The sequence below is a fragment of the Mus musculus genome, chromosome 4 (assembly GCF_000001635.26).
Source record: "Mus musculus strain C57BL/6J chromosome 4, GRCm38.p6 C57BL/6J".
Lineage (NCBI taxonomy): Eukaryota > Metazoa > Chordata > Mammalia > Rodentia > Muridae > Mus > Mus musculus.
This window is the reverse complement of record NC_000070.6, coordinates 150,022,093-150,050,045: the sequence shown is the minus strand read 5'-3', so window position 1 is coordinate 150,050,045 and position 27,953 is coordinate 150,022,093. Positions and strand designations below refer to the sequence as shown.

General features: G+C 50.8%; 1 long non-coding RNA gene across 6 annotated transcripts in view; it reads right to left on the bottom strand.

Annotated features, from left to right (window-relative positions):
- Window positions 1-20,641, bottom strand: part of Gm13067 — a 29,313-nt gene extending 8,672 nt beyond the window's left edge. The window contains exons 1-6 of one of the 6 annotated variants that reach the window (XR_003955181.1): window positions 20,414-20,641; window positions 20,148-20,205; window positions 19,546-19,639; window positions 10,775-17,975; window positions 1,675-2,367; window positions 781-1,047 (exon numbers count right to left, since the gene is read on the bottom strand). This is a non-coding gene — a long non-coding RNA (predicted gene 13067). Of the gene's footprint in view, window positions 1-780; window positions 2,368-10,774; window positions 17,976-19,545; window positions 19,640-20,147; window positions 20,206-20,413 lie in introns of all 6 variants that reach the window. The other 5 variants (XR_390962.2, XR_003955182.1, XR_003955183.1 and 2 more) reach the window with 5 other exon arrangements.
- Window positions 20,642-27,953: the final 7,312 nt, after the last annotated feature.

Here is a 27,953-nt window from a genome sequence, read left to right as displayed (position 1 = left end):
TTCCCAGGGCCCTCGGCAACACGTGCTGCTTGCCTGACACGTTGTTTTCTCTCACATCCTAATAAACTTGTCCTTGAGCTGCCTTGGGGGGGGGGGGGGGGGGACGGGACGGGACTCGGACGGACCTGGGTTGGCCCCTGCTACACGGAGTACAATAAAGCTTTCAGGCTAGGCAGAGCCCCTGCCAGCAGGGGCACTCTCACCCACCCCGGGGGAAACCCCTCTGCTTCAACGTTAGAATAGGAATCTATGTGCAGGAGGCTGAGGCGGGAAATGCCTTGAGCTCAAGACTAGCTTGGGCTACACACTACATTGTCACACACACACACACACACACACACACACACACACACACACACACTTTCAGAACACAGCTTTAGTGACCCAAGCACTTTTTTTTCCTGCCTAATAAATTTCTCAGTACAAGTCTGGGTGGCAGGGTCAGTGCCCCCATTTATGGGTGGGAAAGAGGACCTGGGAGTCGTCAGCTTTAGCCCAACTCCCAGATTGGTGAGCACAGCCCAAAGGCGTCAGAGCCTTCTTCACGCCCAACAAAGATCAAAGAAGAAAAAAATCGGCCCAAGCAAAACTCCCCCAAAGGAACCCTTTCTCTCCAGAGATGATGATATCAAAGGACATTTTGTTACTTCTTGGAAATTCTTCGCCTTCCCAGGGCTGCACAACCCAGCAGTTCTCTGTAATTACCACTCAAGTACTCGGCCTAGTTCCCGACTCCTTCGCACACTTTCCCACAGACAAGCACACCGGCTCAGTGTTTACCTGGGCTCCACGGCGAGCAGGTGCGCAGACCCCGGGCCCCAGTAGCCCCCGGCCGTGGCTTCCAGGTTCTGGCAACGTCTCCCAAAGCCCCCAATCTGTGCAGTTACCGAGGGGAGCAGCCCTTCTCTGAACAAGTCCAGGCAAGCCCAGGCACAGCCCCTGCTCGATCCTCCTCCAGGCTGCCGGGATGGAAGCCGCGTCTTTCCAGCCAGGCTTCGCCGGAGTTGGAATCGCTTTAAATGGTCGGTATGGCCACATCTCTGTCACCTGGGAAGAAAAAGTGGGTCAAGGTGGGCGAAAGGCCGGGCGCGTGAGGGCGGTGCCAGCGAGCACTGCGGACGCCCGGGTCACGCTGGTCTATGCGTTGGCCAGGCGGGGAATAGGGAGGGGTAGGGGGAGGTGGCCGGACACCGTAAGGGCACCGAGCAGCCAGGCCGGGGTCCTATCGCGCAGGTTGCAGACATTGGGTCCCGCACCTCCGCCTCTGCTCTGCCCGGGTCCGCTCTTCCCCCAGCGAGAGCTCAGAGTTTGCGCAGCGTCCCTTGTCTCGCTCGCTGCCTAGTTTCAGGGCGCACCACCCTAAGGCTGATGCATGCACCCCGGGCCATCGCGATTCTTCCGGGTACCCCCTCGCCTCTCCGCAATGAGACCGAAACCTGAGTGGGCCTATAACAAGCAAATAGAAACCACAGGGACACGCAACACGCTACTCAGCCCGCAGGATAGCGCCCTAGGGAGAGGTCAGAAAAGTTCCACGTCCAGATCACTTAAATATGGAAGCGTCTTCTCTGAGCCATTGCCACCTCAGAGTGTTTCGGGTGTCCCTCGTAGCCCCAGGTTTTCATGCCAGGAACAAGCACCCTGCCGTGGCCCTGTGTCCTTTCTCCAACTCACCGTGTCTCCAAGTTGTGGCGCTGCGGGATTTTGTGTCGACCCAGCTCCGTAGGTCTTAAAACTCGGTGAGCCGGTCCCAGGAGTGAGGGAGACTTGCTGGGCGCATGGCGCTCTTGAGCCGGGAGCGCAGGGCAAGAGACCTCGAGTGGGGCAGGGCTTTTGTACAAACTTAGACTGAAGTACCGAGCAGAGAGCTGCAGGGAGGAGCCTGGGCAGCGAGCCAGGCACGCGCCTCCCATTTCTCACGCTTTCTTCTCTATCCAGGGCAGCCGGCACAGGACCCCCTTGTGGGTTAGTAGAGAGGCTCGGTGTGCACAGCCCTGAAGACCACCTTGCCCTGTGGGAAAGGGGACTCCACCTATGATTATGTCCCCTGCTAGTATGGATCTCCGGCTCAGCCAGGATGCTCCAGAGACAAACTGCCCTCGGCTCCATTGTGACACAGGCTCTATGTCTCCGTCCTGGGTGGTTAGTTATATGTCAGAAATCCCTTCATCAGCTGCAAACTCACACCCGTGCACGTCATCTCCAGTCCTCCACGCGCTTGGAATTCACACTTCAGCAGGGTCCCCGTGAGAGTGAGCGCCAAGCACAGCCGTGAGACTGAAGCGGTCCTGGGTCACCAGAGCAAAATTCTCTGCATCAAGAGGGAGAGACTCGATTCCTCCAACACGGAAGGGAAAGGGAGTTCTTCTGAGGAAGAGAGAGGCAAACACTGGCCCAGCATGCAAGGACCCTTGGGCAGTGGCCTCACCTCCCCGTTTTGCAGAAGGAAATGTCTGGGCATGAGCCTGTGCATTCTCTTTCCCCAGACTTGTAGTATCTGGGAGGTCTCAAGAGACCTAGAGTGAGCCCATGGCAGGCACAGATGAACAGCTCTACCAGGCAGGCCCAGCCATTGCAAGGTGGGTAGGAATTCCACACCATCACTCTCACTGCAAGAGCCCAATCTTTGAAGAGCTTCAGGGTCTCTGTAAAAGGAGGCTGGTGGGCTCTGGAGGCTGCCCTCAGTAAGGTCTTTCTTTCTTCCTTCCTTTTCTTTTCTTTTCTTTTCTTTTCTTTTCTTTTCTTTTCTTTTCTTTCTTTCTTTCTTTCTTTTTTTTTTTTTTTTTCGAGACAGGATTTCTCTGTATAGCCCTGGCTGTCCTGGAACTCATGCTGTAGACCAGGCTGGCTTTGAACTCAGAAATCCACCTGTCTCTGCCTCCCAAGTGCTAGGATTAAAGGCGTGCACCACCACTGTCAGGCTAAGGTGTTTGTTTCTTAAGATAGGGTTTCACTATGGAGCCCTGGCTGGCCTGGAACTCACTATGTAGACCAGATTGACAAAAAACACATAGAGAGCTGCCTGCCTCTGCCTCTGCCTCCTCTGCCTCTGCCTCTGCCTCTGCCTCTGCCTCTGCCTCTGCCTCTGCCTCTGCCTCTGCCTCTGCCTCTGCCTCTGCCTCTGCCTCTGCCTCTGCCTCTGCCTCTGCCTCTGCCTCTGCCTCTGCCTCTGCCTCTGCCTCTGCCTCTGCCTCTGCCTCTGCCTCTGCCTCTGCCTCCTAAGAAATGAGTTTAAAGAGGTGTGCTGCCACATACAGCTAGGGCAAGGTTTTGTGGACAGTCAAAGTGGGGTCCCCTTCTGACTCCCTGTGTGACCTTGGGCACGGGCACACACACACACACACACACACACACACACACACACACACACACTCACACACCCCTTTGACCCATGCAGTCTCTTGTAACAAACACGAGGTATCATATTAAACCCCTCTGGAGACTTTCAAAGAATCCTTTTGAGATAAACCCTGGTCCTCTCTAATTTACTGGTGACGACCAGAAAAGTGAAACTTGGTCCTTGTCACAGTGGGAAGAAAAATGAATGAACATACGTGCTCTGCCTACGTGTGTGTCCTAAGGACTGCAGTTAAGTACCAGCCCACAGCAGACACTCCCGTGTACCACCTGTTCATCTGAGCCTCTGGGGAGCACCGGCTATGTCACTAGCTTGAAGGACCCTCATTCTCTGTCCATAGGGACAGACCCATGGGAACATTCCAATCTGGGTGCTCCATCCCTGCTGGCTTCCCTGTATCCTGCTTTTCTCTGAGAATCACCAAAGGCCTTGATGTGGGCAGCTAACACGAGATAGATACACTGTATACCAATAGATTCCACCAACCAGAAAACTAAAAACAAAAGCCCAATTCTTGCCCACTTTTCCATCTTCGGAGGCCCCCTTTTTTTTTTTCTTTATAATGTCACTGTATACATTTTTTTCCTGCTTCCTGCTTGCTATTTGAGACATGAGGGCTTGGCTGTTCCTGTTGCCACGCCTGCCTGCTGCCCCTCTCCCAGCTGCTGTGACAGTAATAGACTGCTATCCCCCTGGAGCCATAAACCCCTCTTGCTATAGGTAGCCTTGGGCGTGGTATTTTACTACAGCAACACAAAACTGAGCTAAGGCATTTGGTTTTGTGACCATCCTCGCATGGTGTAACTGTTGATTTTACAGCAAGTTCATCTCAGGAGGGAAAGGGGTCTGAGGAGATGTCTCAGCGGAGAAAGGCCCTTGTATGCAGGCATGAGGGCTTCAGTGAGAGCCCCCAGAGCCCATGGAAAGCCAGCACAGTTGCATACATCTGTAATTCCTGTGTTGCAGAGATAGGAGAACCCCCTGCAAGATTTAAGCCAATAGCAAAAACAAGAGACCCTTTTTCAAGCAAGGTGGAAGTTGAGGACCTGAGGTTGTCATCTGACCTCAAAACTTGTCCTATAGTGTACACACACTGACACACACACAGAGAGATAGACACACACAGATAGACACACACAGAGAGACAGACATACATATGCACACACGCTCACATACACAACGATTGAAACAGAAGAAAAAAGGGGGCCTTAGCTATACCATATTGTCCAGCACCAGGAAACCCTGTATTCTTTTTCTAGCATCAGAAGGGAAAGAGTAACAAAGCCATCTTTGCATCATCTCTTCCCATCCTGGCATTCCCTGAGAGTCCACACAGTCCCCTGACCTAGAAGCACTAATTCTATGGTAGGTGACAGGAAATCAGGCATCCTATGGCTACAGCTGATCCCTGCTGGGGCCCTGAGTTCAAGAGCCCAAGCAGCCTGCCTCTTCCCTGAGGACCCCAGGGACACTGCCCGAAACTGGACTGTGGCACAAGCCAGTATATGTACTTGTGTGCGTATGTGTGTGTGTGCCTGTGTACATGTGGCATGGAGGTGGGTGCTCCAGGGAGCCTCCAGAACCCATGGAGAGCCTTGGCCAACAGCAAGCACAATTCTCTAGGCCTCGCCTGTGAGTAACAAGGCCATCTCATTTGGTAAACAGATCAGCACTGGATTAAAAACCGCAACCAGCCAGAACACAGAAGAAGCGGTTTTCTGTGTGCTCCCGGCACTGACTGCTGAACACCCGGGCTCCAGCAACCTTCAGCTGCCAGTTTGCCAGCTCCTAAAGCTGCTGTGTGGCTCCTGAGTCAGATCAACCTGTCTCTGATCAAGTACCACGAAGCACCTTGTTCTAAGACAGAAATGGTTATCAATCAGTAGATAGATGGAAAGTTGTTTCATCAATAAGCGTATTGTCAAGGCTATTCCGTGTCTGATAGTCTGTATCGAGTTTGTCCCCTCTGAAGCGTCTACGCAGTCCCTACATTTGGGCTGACGGGATGGCTCAGTGGGTAGAGGAGCTTGCTGTAAAGCCAATGAGCAGAGTTTGTTCTCTAGCTTCCACATGCTGGAAGGAGAGGACCAAGTCTTATAAGTTGTCCTTTGACCTCTCCGTGCGCTCCCGGGAGTTCCCGTGCTGTTTGGTGGCATGGTGGGAGGCTCAGGCAGGAGGATCACTTTGCTGTGAGCCATAGAAAGGCTTTGTCTTGTCTCTAAAAACAAAAAACAAAACAAGAAAGAAAGAAAGAGCTATTCTCTTTTCTTTTTTGTTTTTGTTTTTGTTTTTGTTTTTTGAGACAGGGTTTCTCTCTGTAGCCCTGGCTGTCCTGGAACTCACTCTGTAAACCAGGCTGGCCTCGAACTCAGAAATCCGCCTGCCTCTGCCTCCCAAGTGCTGGGATTAAAGGCGTGTGCCACTACTGCCCGGCAAGCTATTTTCTTCAAGTAATTTGGGAAGCTTATTTGGAAAAAGACTTCATCAAAGACACAGTCAGAAGGAAAACAAAACAACAACAACAACAACAAAACCTCAGTGCACCTTGATTACAGTCCAAGACAGTGAAATCTAACATAAAGGAAGGAGCTAAGAATTCGTTTCTTTTCCTTAAAAAAAAATTGTTTTTGTTGTTGTGATTTTGAGACAGGGTCACATTTAGCTCAGGCTGTCCTTGAATTCCCTATGTATCAGATGGATGACCTTGAAGCTCTGGTCTTCCAGCCTCTACCGGCTGAGTTTTCAGATTGTAGGTGTGGGCCACCACATCCGCCTTATTATTTTATTTTACCTTATTTTGTGTGTATTTTGCTTGTGTGTTAGATATGCGTAGCATATTTGTGCAATGCTCGTAGACGTCAGCAGAGGGCATCAGACCCCTCCCTGGGACTGGAGTTACAGATTGTTATGAGCCACCGTGTGGGTGCCGGGAACCAAACCCAGGTTCTCTGTAAGCACAGCCAGTGCTCTAACCACTGAGCGACTTCTGCACCCCCACCACGTCCTGTTTCTGCATTGCTTAGGATTGAACCCAAGACTTTGTGCATGCTAGGCAAGCATTCTACCAACTAAGCTATGTTCTCAGCCCTAGCAGATTATTATTTTTATAAAACTTCATATATGTCTATGTGTGTGTGTGTGTGTTTGTGTGTGTACATTCTTTTTTTTTTTTTTTTTTTTTTTGATTTTTCGAGACAGGGTTTTTCTGTGTAGCCCTGGCTGTCCTGGAACTCACTCTGTAGACCAGGCTGGCCTCGAACTCAGAAATCCTCCTGCCTCTGCCTCCCCAGTGCTGGGATTAAAGGCGTGCGCCACCAAGCCCGGCTCATGTGTGTACATTCTTGTATGTGAATCTGGGCCATCTCAGTTAAACCAGAGGACAACCTTAAGTATCAGCCATAGCCTACCATCTTGTTTGAGATAAGGCTTTTGTTGGCCACCATGCCAGGCTACACACAGTCCCCAAGCTTTTGGAATTTTCCTGTATCTGTTTCCCACCTCCCCATAGGAGCTCGGGGATGACAGACACTTGGCTACCTGCCTTGCTTTCTCATGGGTTCTGGGGTTTGAACTCGGGTCCTTACATTTATGAGCCAAGTACTTTTATCCGCAGGACCGTCCTTAATTCCCCTAGCAGGTTATTTTGAAGGAACTGATGGGTCTTTGTGTCTGGCAGCTCGCCCACAAGGCCTGTCCATCACGGTTGGATTAGCATGGGATCCGGAAAGCGGGGACTAGAAGCCACTTCTGCAAGAAGTTCATGGTGGAGGCCAGGGCGTCCACCAATGGGGTCTACAGATCAGATAGCTCACTGGCCAGCAGCCATTCACCTTGCTGTGCTGACTCTGCCTTTCCCTGACCCCCAAGTCTGAGTGATTCTTGATTTCATGTCTAGTGGGTTAGGGAGGCAGCATTAAAGCTGCTTTCAAATCCTGGTGTGGTGGAATGTTCCTGTAATCCCAGGACATGAGACTCTGACACAGAAGGACCTTTAGTTCCAGGCCAGCCTGGGCTAAATAAGAAGACCCTGTCTCAAAAAACAAAACAAAACAAAACAAAACAGCACCACCACAGCCCATAGGCTGTGATACAACTTGGTGATTAAGCACCTGCTACCTAAATATGGGGTCCAGAGTTCAGATCCCAAGAATCCACCTAAAGGCTGCATGGACTTGTTGGCCCACCTGAAGTTCAGCCTTGGAAGGCAGAGACAAGAGACCTCCCGAGTAATCTGGGTAGCTAGACTGGCTGCACTGGTGAGCTCTGGGTTTGATTGAGAGGCCCTGCCTCATTGACGAAGGTGGAAAAGCCCTTGAGGGTGAATCCCAATGCCAGCCTCGGGGTCTCACATGCACATACACACACCTACGCTCATGGACACCCCACATACTTGTGCCTGCACATATGTAAATGTGTATACATACACACATACAGAGAGAGAGGCAGACAGACGAACACACACACACGCAAAGAATGGAAAAAGGAAGGAAGAAAAAAAAAACCCAAACAACAAATCCTATTTATATCTTGCCCATGTCTTGAGGGATCCCCCTATCAATCCATCCAGCCATTGGTTCGGAGCCTCTGATGTGGAGGGCTGACGGCACATTGATTCCTGGTCTTTGGAGCTCTGACTCCTGGTCTTTGCAGTTATCACCCTCAGGGCCCTCAGCAGTGCCTCCTGTCATTCACGGGTCTCTTCTGCGGGCTCCTCCTCTGCTTGCCTCTCTCTTCTAGCTGGAGGATACCAGGGCTTGGCCCTTACACTATTATTCTCTTCCCTAACATTCCTGTCTACTCAGGACTCCCAGTAACATTAACACCTGAAGTCACGCCCTATCCTCCAACTCAATTATCAGTGCAAAGTCCCAGGATGCGTAGAGGAACATCACACACAAAGCTAAGGTCCCAGCTGTACCCCACTTATTCATGGTACTTCTCTGGGGCCACCCCAGCTCTGAAGACAGCAACTTCCTCCTGCCAGGGCTCCAGATACTCACGTACCATAGGCTATCCCATCCAGCAGCCGAGCCTGCTGCCCCCACCCAAAGCACTCCGCCTCAGGACTCCTCTACCTTCCTGACACATGCGTTGTTTCTAATCTCCCAGTCACTCCACTGCTCTTGACTGTGTGACTGCCTGGTGTCCTACCTGGTGTCACTCGACCCTTGCTCACCAGAGTCCATGATCAACACAGAGTCAGGAGTGATTCATACAGGAGGGCAGCCCACATCATTCCTCTATGAAAGTCCTTCCTATGAGGCCTTGTCTTCCCAAGAGTCAAATGAACTTTCCCCTAACTCACTCTAAGCCTGCTTTCTTTTTTTCTTAAAAACAGAAGAAAAAATATTTTTTTGAGACATGGGTTTTTTTTCTTTTCTTTCTTTCTGTTTTCTTTCTTTCCTTCCTTCTTTTTTTCTTCTCTCTCTCTCTCTCTCTCTCTCTCTCTCTCTCTCTCTCTCTCTTTTGAGACAGGGTTTCTCTGTGTAGTCCTGGCTGTCCTGGAACTCACTCTGTAGACCAGGCTGGCCTTGAACTCAGAAATTCCACTGCCTCTGCCTCTGCCTCCCAAATGCTGGGATTAAAGGCATGTGCCACCACGCCCAGCCTGAAACATAGTTTCAAATGTCAGGTGGCTTCAGATTCACTGTGCAGCTCAGGATGGCCTTGAACTCCTGATCCTCCTGCCTCTGCCTCCCAAGAGCTGGGCTTACAAGACAGACATGTACTGGCAAGCCTAGTTTTCTTCCTTTCTCTCTTCCTCTCCTTTTACAAATAATTAATTAATTAACTGATTAATTACTTTATGTGGGGTGAGTGTGTGTGTGTATCTGTCTGTCTGTCAGAGGACAGGTTGGAAGTGTGTGGCAATCAGAGGACAGCTTTCGGGAGTCACTTCTCTCCTTCTACCCACTGAGCTGCTTCGTGGTGACCTTTGAAAGCTTCAACTTCCCTGAACCTCAGTTTTCTCATTTGTAATGTGAGCAATGGAAAACCTCACTCAGCCTTTTGTTCCACAATGTCTCGTCTTCCCTGAAGGGCAGCACACCTTGCCACAGGGGTAACCCTGGACACAGATCCTCCCTCCCTCCAGGGTCTCTGCATTGAGGAGAGAGTGATGGCCAGGGCAGCATAGTCAGCCAGTGACGGCCAGGGCAGCATAGTCACCCACATACATGCTCATTTATAAAGCCCACGTGTGGACATCAGAGGACTTGCAGAAGTCAGTTTTGTCCCTGAATCGTCTTGCTGGTCTCAGGTTTCCCTTTCCTTTCCACTTTGTTACATTTTGTTACATTGTTTTGTTTTGTTTGAGACAGGGCTTCTCTCTTTCGTTCTGACTGTCCTGCACCTGGAAATGTAGAACAGGCTGGGTCTGAACTCAATGAGATCCTCCTGCCTCTGCCTCCCAAGAGCCGGGACTAAAGGCCTATGCCACCCACCACGCTTAGCCTTCCTTTTCTTTTTGAGACATGATCTCACGTGGTCCAGGCTGCCCATGGGCTCACCGTGTAACTGAGGTTGACCTTAAACTTCTGATCCTCCCGACTTCCTGAGGGCCACTGTGCAGGTTTACTCAGTGCTGGGGGTGGAACCTTGTCAATCAAGCTGTATCCCACCCCCTCCCCCTCCAAGTGCTCATTTAAATGCACCAAAGGGACACAGAAGGGAAATAGTTCTCTTCTAATTTAAACACCAGTGCAGACACCTGATTTCTCATGTATGTACCCACGGGGGTCCATCCATCACGCAGGGAATGGAAGCGGGTCCACGCCAGGGGGACCTGAGATTGTTGTGCACATCCTGGCTTTGAAAACACCCTGGAGGGGGCTGGTGAGATGGCTCAGTGGGTAAGAGCACCCGACTGCTCTTCCGAAGGTCTGAAGTTCAAATCCCAGCAACCACATGGTGGCTCACAACCATCTGTAACAAGATCTGACTCCCTCTTCTGGAGTGTCTGAAGATAGCTACAGTGTACTTACATATAATAAAGAAATAAAAAAAAAAGAAAACACCCTGGAGTCGGGGTGGGAGGGAGATGTAGGGGCGCTAAGGATAGAAATCGGTTACCTACTAATCCGAGCTCAGCTGAAGACTGTCCACCCAAGGGGAATCTACTCTAAAGGACAGTAGAGGCCCAAAGAACGAGCCCGGGTAATAGTACAAGATCCCAAGATGGAGATACTGCCAACAGGAGACCCGAAGGGAAAACTCTCACAACCACTAAGGTCCCTCTGTCCTGCCTCTACTACCCTGTCCGTTGTGAGTCAGTGGCTGCAGAGTTCCCAGGGTGCAGGGAGCTGTAGGCTTGCCCCCACCTCCTCTTCTACAGGTAGAAAGAACACGTACTATGCTGTCAGAAAACTGCACTTTGAAAGCATCGGATCTCTGGCCAGAAGAGACAGGAACACTTACCCGGCTTCCGGCGGAAGCTGAGTCTCTCGCTGTAAAGGGACGTGTTGGGACAGAAGCCACTTAGAGTCACTGGAACCTAAAGAAGCAAAGAGGCAATCCAGTTAGGATGGTCAGTTAAAGCAGTTCTAAGGCCAGGTGCACATTGTGGTGACTGTCAGGGCTCCTAGGGACATACGTCTCCACTTCGCTTCCCAGGAGGAATGCCCTCCCCTCCTTTCTGTTAAGGGCTTGCAGTCCTGGGTCCCCAAAGGACACTGCACCTTAGCAATGACGGATGAATATGAACTGTCGTCTCCAACAGAAGTGTTAACTTTACAGAAGACCCGAGTTGGTTCAGAGGTGACACAGGTGTGGTTCTAGGGACACCGGGCTGAGCAGAGGCTCTCAGAAAGGATCAGCTGGGTTCCTTGTAAGCCAGTTGGCTGGCCCTGGGTGGCTGGTTGGTCAAGGACAGCAGGAACGTCCATCACAGACAAGCTCCGTGCTTTTTACAATTTTTATTTTTCCTGCAGATTAAGCCCGGGTCTTTCACATGGGAGTCAAATACTCTCTGGACTGAGTTATATCCCAGGCCCTTTTAAAGTTATTTTGTATTAATCTGAGATAGAAGCTCACTAAATTGCCCCGGTGACCTTGAACTTTTGGTCCTCCTGCTTCAGCCTCCGGAGTAGCTGGACTCACAGGCAAAGGCCCACTGCACCCAGCTCCGTTATTTAATTTTATCATGAGCTAGCCCATCTGACTCCTGTTGGGAAGAAAAGCCAAGTTTGTGTGTTCAGAAGAAGCTAGTCATGCCTCCTGTTAATGTGAAATAACCAAAAATTTCCTGGTATGGTATTACATACTTCAGAGGCAAAGGCAGGCAGATCTCTGTGAGTTCAAGACCAGCCTGGTCTACATAATGAGTTCCAGGCCAGGCAGGGCTGCATACTGTGACCCTGTCTTAGTCAAACAAACAAGCAAACAAACAAACAAAAAAATCCTATCATGGCGGCGGGGGTGGGGGGTAGGGGCATGACTAGCCTAGACTCTCAGAGACTTTAAATGGTCTGTTTACAAGATTTGGACTGCAGGACAAGCTGACCTCTGGATCACAAACAGGAGGGGGGAGTGCATTGAGGCCGCTGTCACATCTTAGGGGACTTAAGATGCCAGCTACAAACTAGTGTCAAAACAGCACTAGGGAAAAAAAAAAACAAGGATGATTTAAACATTGAAATGGAATGCTTTTCTCACACACTGCCCAAGTGTGGTGTAATTGTGCTATTCACTCGGAATGCTATAAAAACACCCCAAGCCTGGGAGAACCACTCCACCTGCAGCAGACAGCCCCGCAGCAAGATGCCCAAGAACACAAACCACAGAGATGGACACAGGAACTGTGCAAAGGAGCGGCTGACCCTGAGATTCCTGTCAGCCAGCAATTCTTCCTACCCAGGACTCAGACCAAGAAGGAAGAGTCAGGAGCTACCTGGAAGCTCTGTCATCCAGAGACTCCTGTGCCCTGATTTTTTGTTCTTCTCCCATGAGAAGTGCAATGCTATGGATTCGTCCCTGCCTTCCTTGAGTGGGGGATCAACCCCCGAGCCTTGAGTGAGCTAGGCAAGCAGTAGTCCACTGAGCTGGCTTTTGATCTGTTTGTTTTACTCTTTTGCAAGAGTCTCACTATGCAGCTCATGATTGCCTTGAGCTTCTCTGGAAGACCAGGTCAGTCTCAGACTCCCACCAGGCATGATGGTTCAGGCCTGTAATCCTTGCTGCTCAGCCTAGGATGTGGAGGTCATAAAAGACCTTCCATTATCCTCTTGCATCCATCTCTCAAATGCTAGGACTACAGGAAGGGCTCACCAACTTCTGTACACCCGGGTTGACCTGAGAACTTGTGCATACCAGAGAAACATTGTATCCACTGAGCTACATCTCCAGCCTTCCTCCCTACATTGACTTAAACATTTTCTGACATGTATTTACTGATGAATTTATTTGGTGTGAGTGTGGGGGCGCTGTTGTGCTGTGTGGGGGGTGAGGGGACAGTTTGTGGGAGTCCATTCTCTTCCACTATGTGGATCTTGGAGATTAGACTCAGGTCACCAGACAAGCATCTTTGCCCACCGAGCCACCAACACCCTTCCTGTTGACTTCTAAAGGCATGGAGACCTTGCTTTCCAAACCTCCTCTCATGATCTCTCAATGGTGGACAGTCCATCAATTATTCTTTCTTTAGTCTCTTCTTTATTTAGTCCTAGGGATTGAACCCAAGGCCTTGGACATGCTGGGCAAGTGTTCTAATACAGAAATGGAACCTCAGCTCCCAGTAAATTCTTTGTGTTAAACTGGGTTGTTAAGAGGGTTCAGTTGAGTGTTTGTGGCTCATACCTGTAGTTCCAGCACTCAGGAGGCACTCTTTCTAAATCAGGAGGATTGCTTTGAGTTCAAAGCCAGGCAGCCGGTGTTATAGTATGAAACCCTGCCTCAAAGGGAGGGGTCAGGGGTGTGATATGGGGGGGGGGTGTTCTTCTCTGTGGAAGATGTAATGATTTTGCATCGTTAGTGAGTCAAACAGGGCCAGGGAGCTGGCCTAAGTGCTTGCCACCAAACCTGACTACTTGAGTTTAATCCCCAGAACCCACTGGATAGAAGACCAGAACTGACTCCTGCCTTTTATCTTCTGATTTCTGTGCTTGTGTATCCCCAAGACACTCAAAGAATGAATGAAAATAAGGTTTAAAGCAAGTCAAAATAAAAAGAAAAAAAAAACTTTTGTTTGCTTATTGGTCCCATTGAAGGTGGCTCTGGCTAAGTTTCTTGGTTGCTTCTCGGTAACCCTGTCAAGGTCACCTAGATCTCAGCAGGGGTCTGGCAGCTCTACCGATCTGCAGTACACTCAGGCTGGTAGAATACAGACTTCCACTTTGACCTAAAGCGGAAGTGACCAAGACAGGACCATCCAACACAGACATTAGAGTCTCTAAAGAGTGTTTTATCACAGAGAAGCAAGACAATCTGATTTAAGCAAATGGGCCGATTTCTAGAGGAGTGCAGTAGTTCACCTCTGTACAGCTGAAGGTCATCAAGGCGCGTTGATGACAAGAAACCATTTGAGAAGAAACAGGGACCTCTCTGGATACAAAAGTGAACTGAGATGCCTAACAGATACTGCCACAGATGGAAATATCTTTCAATTCTTGAGGGAGAGGTTGACAGGATAAGAATGACACCAAAGCTGTGGCTGGTTGCTGTCCACGTCTGTGCTTGTCTTTTGGTGATATTCAGCAAGCATGGGTTGGACAGAGCCCCTTGAAAAAAGGGGTTTGTGAGGGGGGAAGAAAATCAGCAGAGGCCGAGTTCAGGACCTACTTTGGCCACCCTATAGAATGATAGACCTTCCTTGGGAATATTTCTGGTAATCGCTGGTGCATAAATGACATGTCATATCGGCTCTAAGAAATGAGAACCGCGGTGAAATTCCCACAAATACACCACACTGCACTGCAAAAATAAGATGAGGGTGGATTCAGGAGGTGACACCGGTACCAAACCGCCCCAGACATTCCTAAGCAAACTTATTAGTTGAAAGAAAAAAATTGAAAAACTATTGCTTGCCTCAATTCACCGGACCATGGAAAACTGAAAAGCCCTTTCTTGGAAACAGGCTTGCCAGACTGAGCGCCGGCTCCATTTCCTTACCGTGTCCTTGGGAGCCACCTGCTGGACAATGTCTGAATTACAGCGCCAATAACCAGACAGCGAGCCGCCAGACCCAAGTGGCCCTGATTTTCCAGAATTGCAGAGGAGGAACTATAAAAGCAGCAGAATGGCTTCTCCCCTTGGCAAGTTGCCCAGTGACAGTTGTAAACCAGGGGTGCTGCAGAGGCGCTCAAAGGGAGTGAAGCAGAATTGTCTCGTATTCACCTGGCTTTGCTCATGGTCCCTGTGTCCCCTCCAGATCCCCAGTTTCTTTACCTTGTCCTATAGCACCATCGGGGCACCTGGTGGGTCCAGCGCTGATGATCTCATCATTACTCCATATGGCAGGCTGAAACCTGTCCTAGGGGATCCCAGGTCAGCCCTGAGCCTTCCATGTCCTTGGGAAAGTCAGCTCTCCTCCGGATCTCACTTTCTTCAGCTCCAAGCACAGCTCAGGGGTTGGATGGATAATTTCCAGTTCTGGCTTAGTCTAGAGTGTCTGCGAAGTCACTGTGCTTTGGGCTTCAGGGTTAAAGTTTAAGTGTGTAAAAGGAATGACAAAGCTTGATCCTTTGTCAGATCTGCAGAAGACAGACAGTGGGGCTGCTGCTTACCACAGACACGATGGAGTGCTGCAGGCCCGGGATCCCATGAGCAACTTAGTATCTTTCCCTGTGACCCCTGCCTTTGCCTGACTTCCAGAGTCTGGGCGCTGCCTCTTCACAGGGTAACCTCAATCAGCATGCAATTGCCAGATGGAGGCCAAACTCTGGTAGCTGTCAACTCTCCCTTGTACCCGAGTCCCTGGAGTGACCACTTGGTTCTGCCTGAAGGGTGAAGCACTTCTGGAGAGCCACCTCACCCTGCGTCCTTGGCAGGGAGACACAGCCGCAATGCTGTCCTGTCCTGGGCTGAACAAGAGAGTTCCCGGTGTCAGTTCTGGGACAGCCACAGGCCTAAACAGTTCCTAAAACTGATTACATCAGCACAGAAACACCAGGGTCTGCTGGCCCCGTTACTCTGGCTATCTCAGTATCTTCTCGCCAACTTCCCTCCTCCCTCTTCCCAGCACAATGCAGGCCTCAAGGGCGACCTGTGAGGAGAAGACCCTCAACCCAAAGCAGGAAAATGCGGGCATGGGGACAATATGTTTTCCAGCATGAAGTTCAGGGTCCGGAACAGTGAGCAGCCCCAGCCTCTGGAGTGTCTCACAACTGTGAGCAAGCCTACAACAGTCAGCTCGAGGGTGTGCAGCATGCTGTGACTTCCCACTTTGCCCGGGAGACCAGGAACGGGCTCCTGGGTGACAATTTCAAGCTATTGCCTGAATAAAGTCTTTCCCTACCAACAACGGGGGAGAGGATGCTTCCTGGACCCCCGAGGCTTCCCTCTCTGTTTCCAGGCCTTGCTTCCTGCCACGAAAACCCATTTCTTCACCCAAGAGGGCCACCAGCAGCTATGGACCCCACCCACATTCACTGGATTGCTTTCCCTCTGCAGAGGAAGCTGGACATCACATCCAACTTCAACCTTCTGCCAATGGACTACACGCTGCGGGGCGCACGAACCTCTCCCCACCACTTCCAAGCCGTTCTTGTCACAGACTGCCCCAGAAATGCCAAAGGAGAACATTCAAGAATAGGATCCCAGTAGGTCCCTGCCTCTCACCTATCAGATGCCTGAGTTGGAAACCCCATCCTTACCCCGAAACAAGAAGGCAGCCTTGTCTTCCAAGCTGCAGTCTCAGAGCGGAAGATCCAAAGCTGGTGCCCGGACACAGGTTCTCCGGTCTGGTCCCAAGCCCTCCTAACCCTTCTGAGGGTCTGTCTTGTTCTCCACTGGAGTTTCCTCAAAGCATGCCCCACACTTGGGTGTGCAGTCTCAGAGCAGCTGTGGAAATGGTCGGTCCGAGGATGCGCAACGCCACTGGAGTTAACAGCCACCAGGCGCAGAACTGCTCATTTATCATCCTCCAGTCGCCGGGGAGGGTTGCCTCCTGCCCCCAGCCCTCGACTCCAGTGAAGTATTGTCTTCCAGAAAAGGTGGTCTAAATAAAGCCAGGGACTCACTCGCTGCACCAATCAGCGCCGCCGTCCGGTCGGGTCTACCCGGCGCGGGCTACGCGCAGCCACCAGGAGGTGGCCGTCGGGACGCGGGTGCGGGCAGAGCACTGCGCCCGCCCTGAGCAGTGGTGCAGGGTCTCTGCATCGCCGCCGCTGCTGCAGCCCCGCAGCCGTCAGCACTGCTGACTTGGCCCAGGAGGGGAGGGCGGGGGTGGGGGGAGGAGGGCCTGCAGCAGTCTGGGCTCCAACTGCCCCTGCGCAAGGAGCCTGAGAGAATCTAGCTTCAAGGGCTTGGCTGGCCAAGGCTAGGGTAGAAGAGCTGGAGAAAAGGACCCTGAGTCAGCGCTGGTGCAGTTGAGGCGTCCCAGGAGCCAGTGCACAGGATGGATGGCTCCCTCTGCCCTGGGACCAGAGCATACAGGCTTCAGCATCTTACTGCACCCCCCTTCTGATTCAGGGAAACTGTGCTAGCCTCATTTCCCCTCATTAGCGTTGCTGTACTATAATTCACTACTCTGAGCACTCTGGATGATGGAGAGAGAGAGAGAGAGAGAGAGAGAGAGAGAGAGAGAGCTTTCTAGGTCTATGGTCTACTCAGAGTCATGTAAGTCTCCACCTAGAACTCGGGGTGAAGCACAAGGCCATGCACGAGATTTGAGGCATCCCCCAAGCCCGGCTGAATCTTGTAGGGGTCACTGGAAGATGTGGAGGTTACCACCACCTGCCCTGGATTTTCTGTCTGAGACACCTTGGAGACTCGAGCTCTCCCAACCCATCTGCCCTCTCAGCAGCGGCTCCCTGTCCTGCTACTGAGAGATAAAGGTGTCTAAGGATGCTAAGGTCCAGCAGTCCCCATCCCTGTTTCTCTCTGAAGCCGCTGTGCTAGCTTGCCATATCATCCCCTCAAACCAAGTTGGTGTGGTCACTTTGGCCCTGACAATGCCCGTCTAAGGCAAGAATCTCTTGCAGTGAGATGCTTAGGGAAGCTAGGTGTCTGGCCTATTGTTCATTTCACACTGGCAGTATGAACTATTACTTTGACAAGCCTTAGCAGTATGAGAATGCTGGGCACCTGCTTCCTCTCAGAACTTCCTGTACCATCTGATGTCCCTTTAGGTGGCCAGTGGACCCCTGATGGCATTTGCTCTGCAGCTGATACTTGCAGGCTTCTCCCTTGGCTAATTACCCATAGTACTGGTTTGTCATCCCTGCCTCGGGAGGGACAGACTGGAGAACCTTTTGCCTAGGCACACCTGCCTCATTCTTTTGTCCTCCCCCAGGTTGGGGAGGTCACAGAGATGTCCATCTCAGGGATGGGGGAGAATGGTCAGTCCAGAGCCAGATGACACGCCCTAGTAGCTTCTGGGCTTGTGGGGCAGAGCTGGGGCGAGCTAGAATCAGGCCTAGTGATGTCCAAGTCAGGTCCATCTTAGGCACCATGGGACAATGATCTAAAAAAAAAAAAAAAAAAAAAAAAGACAAAACTCATGTGTTGGGGATTCTAATGACATGTTCAGGTACACTGGGCTGGCTCAAAAACAATTGTACCCCAAAATTAAAGTTGTTGATTAATCAAAGACAGTTTTGGATATACAGGGAATGCATTTTGCAAAATGAGCTAAGGGCAGTCTGGTCAGCAGGGATAAAGAGGTGTGTGTGCAAAGCCCATAGGGGGTTTACGTTCAACCCCTGGTGCTTTTCCAGGTGAGGTAAGTATGCGGTCCAACACCCCATAAAATATTTATCTAGAGGTGCACATTTCCCTGAAGATCGTAGTGTGCTGTGTGAGCTGGGTGCCCGGCAGCAGCAGCCCCCTGGGGAGTGCAGACCCAGAACACCCCACAGGCACCCGTGGAGGTCACTTCCCTCTATCAGCTCAGCAGTTAACACGGATTGCTGTTTCAGAGGCTGCCCGGGGAATTTATATTTGAGAGGTTTGCTGCATAGCTTTTGAACTGAAGTTTTATGAGACCGAGGATTTTTTTTTTCTCTCTCTCCCTCTGGTCAAAAGAGGAATCACAAGGAACGGAGTCCTTCAGTGCCAGACAGATGTTCGGTGCCAGACAGATGTTACCGGTTGGCCCTTTGTGACATCACCCCCCAATGCAGACCTGGACCCAAGTACTGTGCGTCTGGGATGCCACGCCAGCAGTACTAGCCTGGAACTAAGCCAGCTGGCTCCACGGCATTGGGGTGGTGCTCTGACTGGGCACACAGAAGTCTGGGTAACAGAGACACAGCTCAGGTGCCTCAGGGTGCTTGGACCTTGCCCAGAAAGAATCCATAGCCAGAGTGCATTTCTACCCATTTTCTGTGCAGGTGACTCTATCTAGGGGAGCTCTTCAGGGGGGCCCCTCCCCCACTCCACAGCGCGGGCCAGTCAGCACTTTTTGCCAGCCAAAGGGGTTTCATCCTTTCTTTTACACAGAAACCTCTGTCCCAGGAAGAGCAAGTCATCTCGACTGAGTTCCCCTCCCGCGCTCCTCTCAGTAAATTCAGGGAAATTCAGCTGTACCCTGGGCATGGCCCGGGAACAAGGCCATGGAGCTGCCTCCGCATCCCCAGGGTGCAAGCCCTGCTGAAGATCGCCACAGCTCAGACCAGCCTTCTCCAGCTCCAGTGCACAGGGCTTAAAGAGCCAGCGAGCCACATGTGCAAGGCAGCAGATGACATGCACCCAGGCAGGACTGAGCCCAAACTCATCAGGAAGTCCGCAGGGTCTCCGCCCCCAGCGCGTGAGAAAGAAACTAACGGAGAAAGTGCGCCCCAATTGTGTTTCGGGTTCGCCTGGGGCCGAGAGCATCTCAGGTCAAGGTACCCAACGAGCTGACCCACCCGGGAGTGGGCACCCCTTTTCTCCCTCCACCCCACCTCCAGCCACCTCCTCCCACTGCAGCCACGGCGGAGGTTCTGCAGTCACTTGAAGGAGAAAGATTTCGCAGTACGGCACTGGCATTCTTAAAGCTGCAGTGTCCAAATTCTCCTTCAAACCCCAGCTGTCCCCGACATCAGCTTACTTACCCGGGTCCTATGCAGAGGGTGGGTGGGTAAGGAGACGAGGCCGTGGAGGGGAAGCTTGGAGAGGCCCTGCAGGTGGGGATCAGACTCCCAGACTCTGGCAAGGGTAAAGAGAGAGGAGACTGTACCGAGAGCCTCCGCAGTTAAACCAGGTTGCTGGGACTGCAGCGGAGACTGCAATGGAGTAGTTTTTTTTTTTTTTTTTTTTTTTTTTTTAATCATACACCCCCATCGTGATTTCCTCCACAAACTTAAATTTTCTACAGCTAATTAAAACACAAGATGCACACACGTGAAACCCACACGAGAAAGAACACCCCCCGCTTTTTCACCCCAAAGAATTTAAATAGCATTTTAAATTATTTTTAAATTGACTCCCGCGAGCAACTGACTCAGCTTTCGCTATGCTGCTAGGCTGGCAAGCCATGCAGGAAAGAGCCTGGGTAGATGGAGTTCATTGAAATCAGAGTTTCTGCAAAGTGCAGGGAGAGAGGACTCCAGCGCCTCAGGGGAGACAGCTTTTCTGAAAACCGAATGAGAGGTAACTACCTAGGCAGGAAACGTCACTAGCACCCAGCAACAGCACACCCATGCCCGAAAGTTACCTCTCTCTCCTGCTCAGCTGCTGAACGGTTGGGATGGCTGGCAAGTTGCAGACTGCTGCTGGAGAGGCAGGACCCAAAAATCAAAGTGTCAGCTGGGTGCAGGGAACAACGTGCTGCAGGCGGGGCTGGTCTCTCCCCATCCCCCCACCCACCCCCAGCATCCCTCCCCAGTTTAATTTAAATCCCTGATACTGCAGGATGCCCACTCCTGTAGGCACGTCTCCAGAGCCGTCTGGGGCTTTGTTCTGCCTTCTAGACTTGCTTACCTGGAGATGATGAAGAGGAGGGAGGGTGGAAGACTCTTTGGACTCCTGAAGCTTTGTGTTCAGAGCCAGAGGCAAAGGTGACAGTGACAGGTGGCCCTCGGTGCTTTCTCCCAGAGGGGAAAGAAGCCGGCTCCTCTCTGCCCACCAGACAGTCCGGGAAGCACCTGCTTTTGTATTGTCGCTAAAAAGAAAAAATATTTCAAACCGCGTGTGCACAAGAGATGTGGAGGGAGGGCACTAAGTGTCACTTTTACCCTGAGGTGTCTTTGGCTCCTGAAGTTTGTGCTCCTGCCTCCGTGTGAGTCAATATCATCTAAGATTGAGGCAAGGATTTAATTGAGAAAGTTCCAGGAGAAAATGCACTTTAAATGCAGATATGGTTAAATAGCTCATTCTGCTCTAATCCACAGGGGAATGCTCAGAACAGACACGCGGAGAGATGGCAGAGGGTGAGGGGGAAGAAGGTATTCTCAGGTTTTACATTTATTATAAACTCAAGAGTATGAGAAAGGACAGTGAAGGAGAAAGTGATTATGTGTGGATGTCTGCATACGTGCATGTGCACACATGCACACACATGCATACACTCGGGAAGGAAAAGTATAACTCCCCCCACCCCCTTTAAAAAGCCTGCTCAGTAGAAACAACTGCACCAACTCCGAGTCCTGTCCGCTTCAGTCCTGAGGGAAGAGACCAGGAGGGGCGCCTCTGCAGCCTGCAGTCTGCGTCCTGCCTGGGATACAGCCATGCTACTGCAGTGCACCATGGCCAACGGGCACCCTTGCCCACCTTCCTAGCTTGCACAGTTCGTACAGCGTGCACTCTGCTGGCGGACACAGCCCAGGACCACCCACGGCCAGACGATACACCCTCCTCTTCCTCTGCTTCCCTTCCTTGTCTGAGAGGAAGGGAGCTGCAGAGACCCCTGAGATGTCATAGCAGAAGAGACCCCAGAAAGTATATAGCCAAATCTTTCCCCTAGGTGGGTGGGAAACCCAAGACTTGCCAGGGCTCCCTCAAGGTCACTTGGGGTCCTTGGTCCTGTAAGGTTCTTGCTGCTCCCATCATCAGACCCTGAGAGTGAGTGACCTGCCCTGGCTGTGACCTCAGATGACCTTGCATGCTTCCTTCTTATGTGTGCTACACAGATTACCCCAGGAAATGATATGATCAGGTACATGCAAATCCAAGCCAAGAACACAAACTCTCTGGAAGCAGAAGATTCAAGCATCCACCCTATGACTGAGGGGCAGACACATGCTGATCTAAAGCAGCGCTTCCTTAGTGTCCACCACGGGCGAAACCCACAACGTTGCCCACCTACATGGGATTCCTTAGGCTTCCCTAAGATTGACCTCAAACATGGAGGCATACATCACATACATCCTCCCATACCCAGGGGCCAAAGTCTAAATGGAGGGGTGGGCAGGAAAGCTTATCTTGGGAGTTGTGAGCAGACTGAGGTAGATCCAGCTTCTCTTCAACTCTGGGGCCCTCCTGCCTTATCTATATGAGGGTGATATTCTCCTTTCTGAGTCCCCACCCCTTTCCTTTTATAATAGAGGTTCAAGGCTACCTCAACCCAAGATTCCTTTGCTAGGTCTTTCATTTAAAAGTTATCATTTTTGCGTGTATGTGTGCATCCTTGCATGAGTTATGTATACCATATGCACGAGGAACTCCCAGAAGTCAGAAGAGGACATCGGATCCCCTGGATGTTGGGTTATAGGCAGTTGTGAGCCACCAACTAGGATCTCGGAACAGAACCCAGTTCTTCTACAAGATCATTAAGTGCTTCTAACCACTGAGCCATCTCTCCAGCCCCTCTCGGTCCTCATCTCAATTATAGCTGCGAAGACCATTTTTCCCAAGCCAGGAGACACTCACAGATCCCAGTTAGACCTCTCTTGGCCTGGCCAGAATGTATCTCTCTGCACCTTGCAATGATTTCTTTCCCCCTCAGAACAATGGCAGCGAAATGGAGCAGCCCTTCACCATTGTCACCAGGGTAGTGACAATGGTGACCCCACTGGTGAAACCACATGCTGGCCTCTCTTGTGCTTCTGGTATTGACTCCTACAACACAGGGCACATCTTGACACTAAAGGGAAACTAAGGCACAAAGAGGCTTGTGTCGCATAGGTATTAGCGGCAGGCTTGAGGCCATCTGGCTCTTACCCACACTTCTGCTTTACCATGTTCGAGCTGCCAGTGCTCCTGACTCAACTTTCTGGTGATAGTTTTCAGCCACCTCTGACGTGCGTCCTTCCTCGGGCATTTTGGACGTGTGCTCTGTGCTGGTCACAATCTCCTTTTCTGCCTCTTCTTCTTCCTCCTCCTCCTCCTCCTCCTTCTCTTCCTCCTCCCCACTTTTATTCCTCAAAAACAATTCCATCAACTTACACTTTGATAGGAAGACAAACTTGCCTAGGCCAGCAAGAGAGGAGGGATGTGCACACAGGGGTCCGAGGCAGCCATGGTCGAGCTCCCTGCAAGGGTGCTGGCAGGCACTGATGTCACCCTTTCTTTTATTTTCTGTAACATAGGGAGAAAACTAGGTTAAAGTCATGTGATGTTCTGGCTGGAGGTTGCTCTCAAACACACCTCCAGGGTCAAGGCGGCGTGTTTCCTGTTTAAGGATGAGGCAGACTCTCTCTATCCTGGAGCCTGGGGCTAGGGTCATTGGAAGCTAGGATGGCTACTGGATTTAGGAGATTCTCTTCAGCAAATCATTTAAAGTCCCCTGGCCTGTGGATTACCACGCGTCTGCATTGGGAGTGGAAAGAGCGACGTGGATCACGGCTTTCCCGTCACTAATACAAAAAGACCGTCACTAGAAAGGGGACCAAGATGGTAGTGCCAGCAGAAGATGAAGGTCTTCTCCTTCAGGATCTCTTAGGTCCTTTATGTTGACGGCCACACGTGGAGATCCTTCTGCTCCGAGGACGTGGGGGTGACAAAGCCAAATGCACGCACCCTTGATGAGACCCCTTCCACCATAACCCAGTGTTCACACCCCGCTCTGGACCACTATACATGCTCAGGCAGAACCATGCATGCCCAAGGAGCAGACAGGCCATCTTGCGCCTGCATCTTTGGGGTTCCCCATTGGCTCATTGTTTGTATTAAACAGATGCCATGTACGGAGAAGAAAGCAGTTCTGCCCACAGAGTCTTTGCTGCTGTCTCTCTTGTCTCCAACACAACTAAAGTGTAGCTGGCATTCCCTTGCTTGTTAAACTGTTCTGTTAAGAGGTTGGGAGGTAGCAGGCTTCTGGGAACGGTCTTCCCAAGGGGGTCTGTGCTTAACAGAAGAACAAAGACATTTTAACTACAAAAGGAATGGTGGGTGCATCTTCAGGCCCCAGTAGCCAAATGGAAGTTATTTTTATCACAGGGCAGACTTCCAGGGCCCTTGAGGGCCTCTTTGCGCATGTGCCTGCATTTCTTCATCTGCACCAAAATGTCCCCCGAACCCGCCTTTTGCTGGCAGGTTGTCTTCCTGTCTCCCTGCCATAGGACAGTTGTGTCATTCCTCCTAAGCCCCCAGCAACAACCAGGAGTAACATAGGGCCCCACAGCACCTGTGAATAAATGGAGAAGAAGCCTTCTGGTTTTTTCTCTGAGGCTGGGTCAAACTGTTCATTTCTAGGCAAATCTGTGTCTTCACACTGCTCGCAAAATTCTCGTGGGTCACCGCGAGAGGAGAGGAAGCTGCTTTTTACAACTCCGTGTCACAGTTGCTGGACACAGACGCAGAAGTTTCCCCTGCCGTGTCCTCTGGCACAGGCTGGGAGTGTTGGCTCCTGCAGCCCCCACCTCTACAGCCCCAAATTCCTTCAAAATGGGCCCTTGGCTTAAGATAAAAGGAAGGCCTCAACAAGGCCAAAGGCTGCAAGACCTCCTAGCCTTCGCACTCTCAGCCAACAGTTCTGCCCCTCCCCACAAGGGCTTCCTTCCATATCTCTGCTCCTCACACCTTTTGCCACAGTCTCTGCAGCCTGGCACTTGCTGCTGTCTGGGGTTCCCTGGCTCTCTGGTTCATGCCTGGCTCTGGCTCTTCTTAGTGGGATGGTACCCTGTGTAGATAGAGGTTTCTTAGTGGGGTGGTACCCTGTGTAGACAGAGGATGGTGCCCTGTGTAGACAGAGCTGTGGAGATTCTTCATGGGAAACCATCTAGTCCGAGAGATATACCCCTCAACAAATGATAGCAACCACTCATAGACTTACCACGACTACTTCCCGGCTGGCCGGCTTCTGGTGTCCTACCATCTTTTACCCCGATGCCCGTGTTTGTCTGTGTCTGCCGCTGTATCAGAGCACTCCAGGCTGGATGGCTGAGACAGTAGAATCTACCCGTTTCACAGTTCTGGGGTTGGGAGTGCAAGAGGAAGTGCAGATGAGGCTGTTCTGCTGGCTTGAAGGTAGAGTCTTCTTCTTGAGTACCCCGCGAATGTTCCTGTCTGTCCGAGTCTCTTTGTACAAGAATGGTGAGCGGACCAGGCCTATCCTAAGGACATCCTTTGAACAAAGATATCTCTTGGAAGTTGGTCTGCAGGTTGGGCACTTAGGGTTAGGGACCCCATGGATGAAGGAAGTTTTCAGAAAAAAAACGAGCTCATTTCTCTTTCACTTAAAAACCCAGTGAGGGGGCTGGAGAGATGGCTCAGTGGTTAAAAGCACTGACTGCTCTTCTGAAGGTCCTGAGTTCAAATCCCAGCAACCACATGGTGGCTCACAACCATCTGTAATGAGATCTGACACCCTTTTCTGGTGCATCTGAAGACAGCTACAGTGTACTTAGATATAATAATAAATAAATCTTAAAAAAAAAAAAGCCCAGTGAGATGGCTCAGGAGAAAAAGGAGCTTGCTGCAAACCACCCAATGTCATCCCCAAGACTCACAGGGCAGAAGGAAAGAACCCACTCCTGCAAGTTGACCTCTGACCTCCAGACCTGTATGACTGGCATGTGTGCAGTCCCTGATTCCTGGTTCCCAAATAAACACATACATTTGCTTTTTTTTTTCTTTTTAATTAAAAATATATATATTATAGAGGTCCTTGGTACTTATGGTGGCTCATCCGCTTTTCTGATCTACCATCCTTAACCTGAGGCAAAAGAGAGACTGGTGTGTCATCTGTCCCACCAGCCTCTCAAAGAAGAGACAAAGAAAAGGCAAACATGCGGGGAAAGTCAAAACCTCTGCGTCATGTCACTCTACCTGATCAACTCTGCATCACTCTACCTGATCGGCTTTGGAGGGCAGAGCTCAGACACCCGACACACTCAGCTGCAAAAGAAGCTTGGGAATAGAGCAGCAGAACTCTTAACATTGCCACACAGAATGAAATCAAGGGGCTGTCAAGGGGCTGTCATTAGGGAGAGGGGTGGGGAGTGGGCTGAGGGGCCACCAAGTAGGTGAGGAATGCTGACCTTCCAGGGGAGTGTGGGCTGGGTTTTCTTTTTCTTTTTCTTTCTTTCTTTTTTTTTTTTTTTTGGTTTTTTCGAGACAGGGTTTCTCTGTGCAGCCCTGGCTGTCCTGGCACTCACTTTGTAGACCAGGCTGGTCTTGAACTCAGAAATCCACCTGCCTCTGCCTCCCGAGTGCTGGGATTAAAGGCGTGCGCCACGTCTGCTGACTTCTGCTCGCAGCTATTCTCAGGCACCTCGGGCACAATCTCAAACAACAGAAGAGTAAAGAGAAAAGACTGAATCTTTTTATAACTAGGATCTAATTAAAAGGCTGTTTTTAAAGAGAACACAGAATTCCTTGAATAGTAGGCTTCCGGGTCTTGTGAACCACCAACCTCGGCCTGAGCCTAGGAAATGGCCGGCATGAGGGCAGGACTAAGGTGCGGGACAAGAGGGTCAGTACTGCGTTTGCTCACTCAGAGGAGGCCCCTTCTTAATCAGGGCGGTTAAGGACCACGCCCATCCTGTGGAACTGAGAGGAAGGAGGGTGACTGGGAGACCTTGTCACCTTTTAGATTTTGCATGACTCAAAACTATTAAAATAATAATAATAATAAGTGTTTTTATTTATTATAGCTTTATTATAATATATAATTATAGTATTGTGTTTATTATAGTTGTTGTTATTATTATTATCATCATTATTATTATTTGATGTTAGGATTAAATCCAAGGTTTGGTGTAGCTAAGCAGTCCTTTTCCATTGAGATGCACACCCCAAACACCCAGATCTGTTTTTTGTTTTTTTGTTTTTTTCTCCTTTGAGACAGGGTCTTGCTATGTAGCCCAGGCTAGCCTGGAACTTGCATATATCCTGCCTCAGCCTACTGAGGGCTGGAATCACAGATGTGCATCATTGGACCCAGCTCTGGGGATGCATCTCAGTGGCAGGGGCTCACCTAGCACATGCAAGGTTCTAGGCTTGATTCCCAGCACCAAATGGGAGAAAGCAAAAAAAAGAAAATAACAAGTGTTGGCAAGGATATATAGGAGAAGTGGGAGCTTGGGACATCGATGGTATGGCAGTTATAGGATGTAGCTATGGTAGAAACCAGCTATGGGGGCTTTTAAAAGGTAAATCTATGTGTTTCAGAGCACTTTCTGCTTTTGCAGAGGACCCAGGCTCCATTCCCAGCACCCAGTTTACAGCTGCCTATAGCTCCAGTTCCAGGGGATCCCACACTGTCTTCAGTCCTCCATCAACACCAGCAATATATGGTGCACATAAATTCATGCAAGCATACACACAGACATTAATAAACAATGCGTTCGTTTTAAAGCTAAATATAGATTTGCCAATCAACCTGGCAGCTTCAGTTCTTCATAAAGATCTGAGAGAGAGAGAGAGAGAGAGAGAGAGAGAGAGAGAGAGAGAGAGAGAGAGAGAGAGGAGGGCTGAAGGAAGGAAGGGCTGAGGAGGTCCCTAAAACGCTTCTTCCCCAGAGCCCACTCAATCAGTCCCCAGGATGCTTCTCTTCTGACTTGTAGACTTAAGCTCTCCCTGCACGAGCCCGCGCATGGACCCACGTCCCTGTTCTAAGTTCCAGGACACTCTGGTGCTTGAAGGAATCCCCACGGCACTAAGGAACGCAGGACAACTTTGGAGCGCTGTCTGCGGAAAGCAGGTGGAGGTGAGGCAGGAAGTGTGAACAGGAGCCCTCATTGATTCGAGTGCTAGCTGTGCTAATTGCAGAGGTGAGAAGAACCTCTGGCAGACATTTTTAAAGCTGTTGCCCATAGCTGCTGCACGGAACAAGTGGAACCCACAGGGTCCAAAAGAAAGCAGTCTCACCTTCCCTGCGCCTGGTCTGAAAAAAAAATGGCCCCCGTGACCCTTGGATGGAATCTAAGGCTGGGCCCTAAAAGTCCTGGCCCTTGCCTCAGTCCCACAGAGGAGCTGCAACCCCAAAGTCATGACCCCTCCCCCCTTAGTCTAGAATCTCCCACTGGTGTCCTCCTCCTTGTGACATGCCTGCCTCCTCCTGCAGTGGGGGATGCAGGAGACACAGGAGCACACAGGTCTAAAGCTTTTCACTTGGCATGCACTGCAGGGGTGGTCTTTA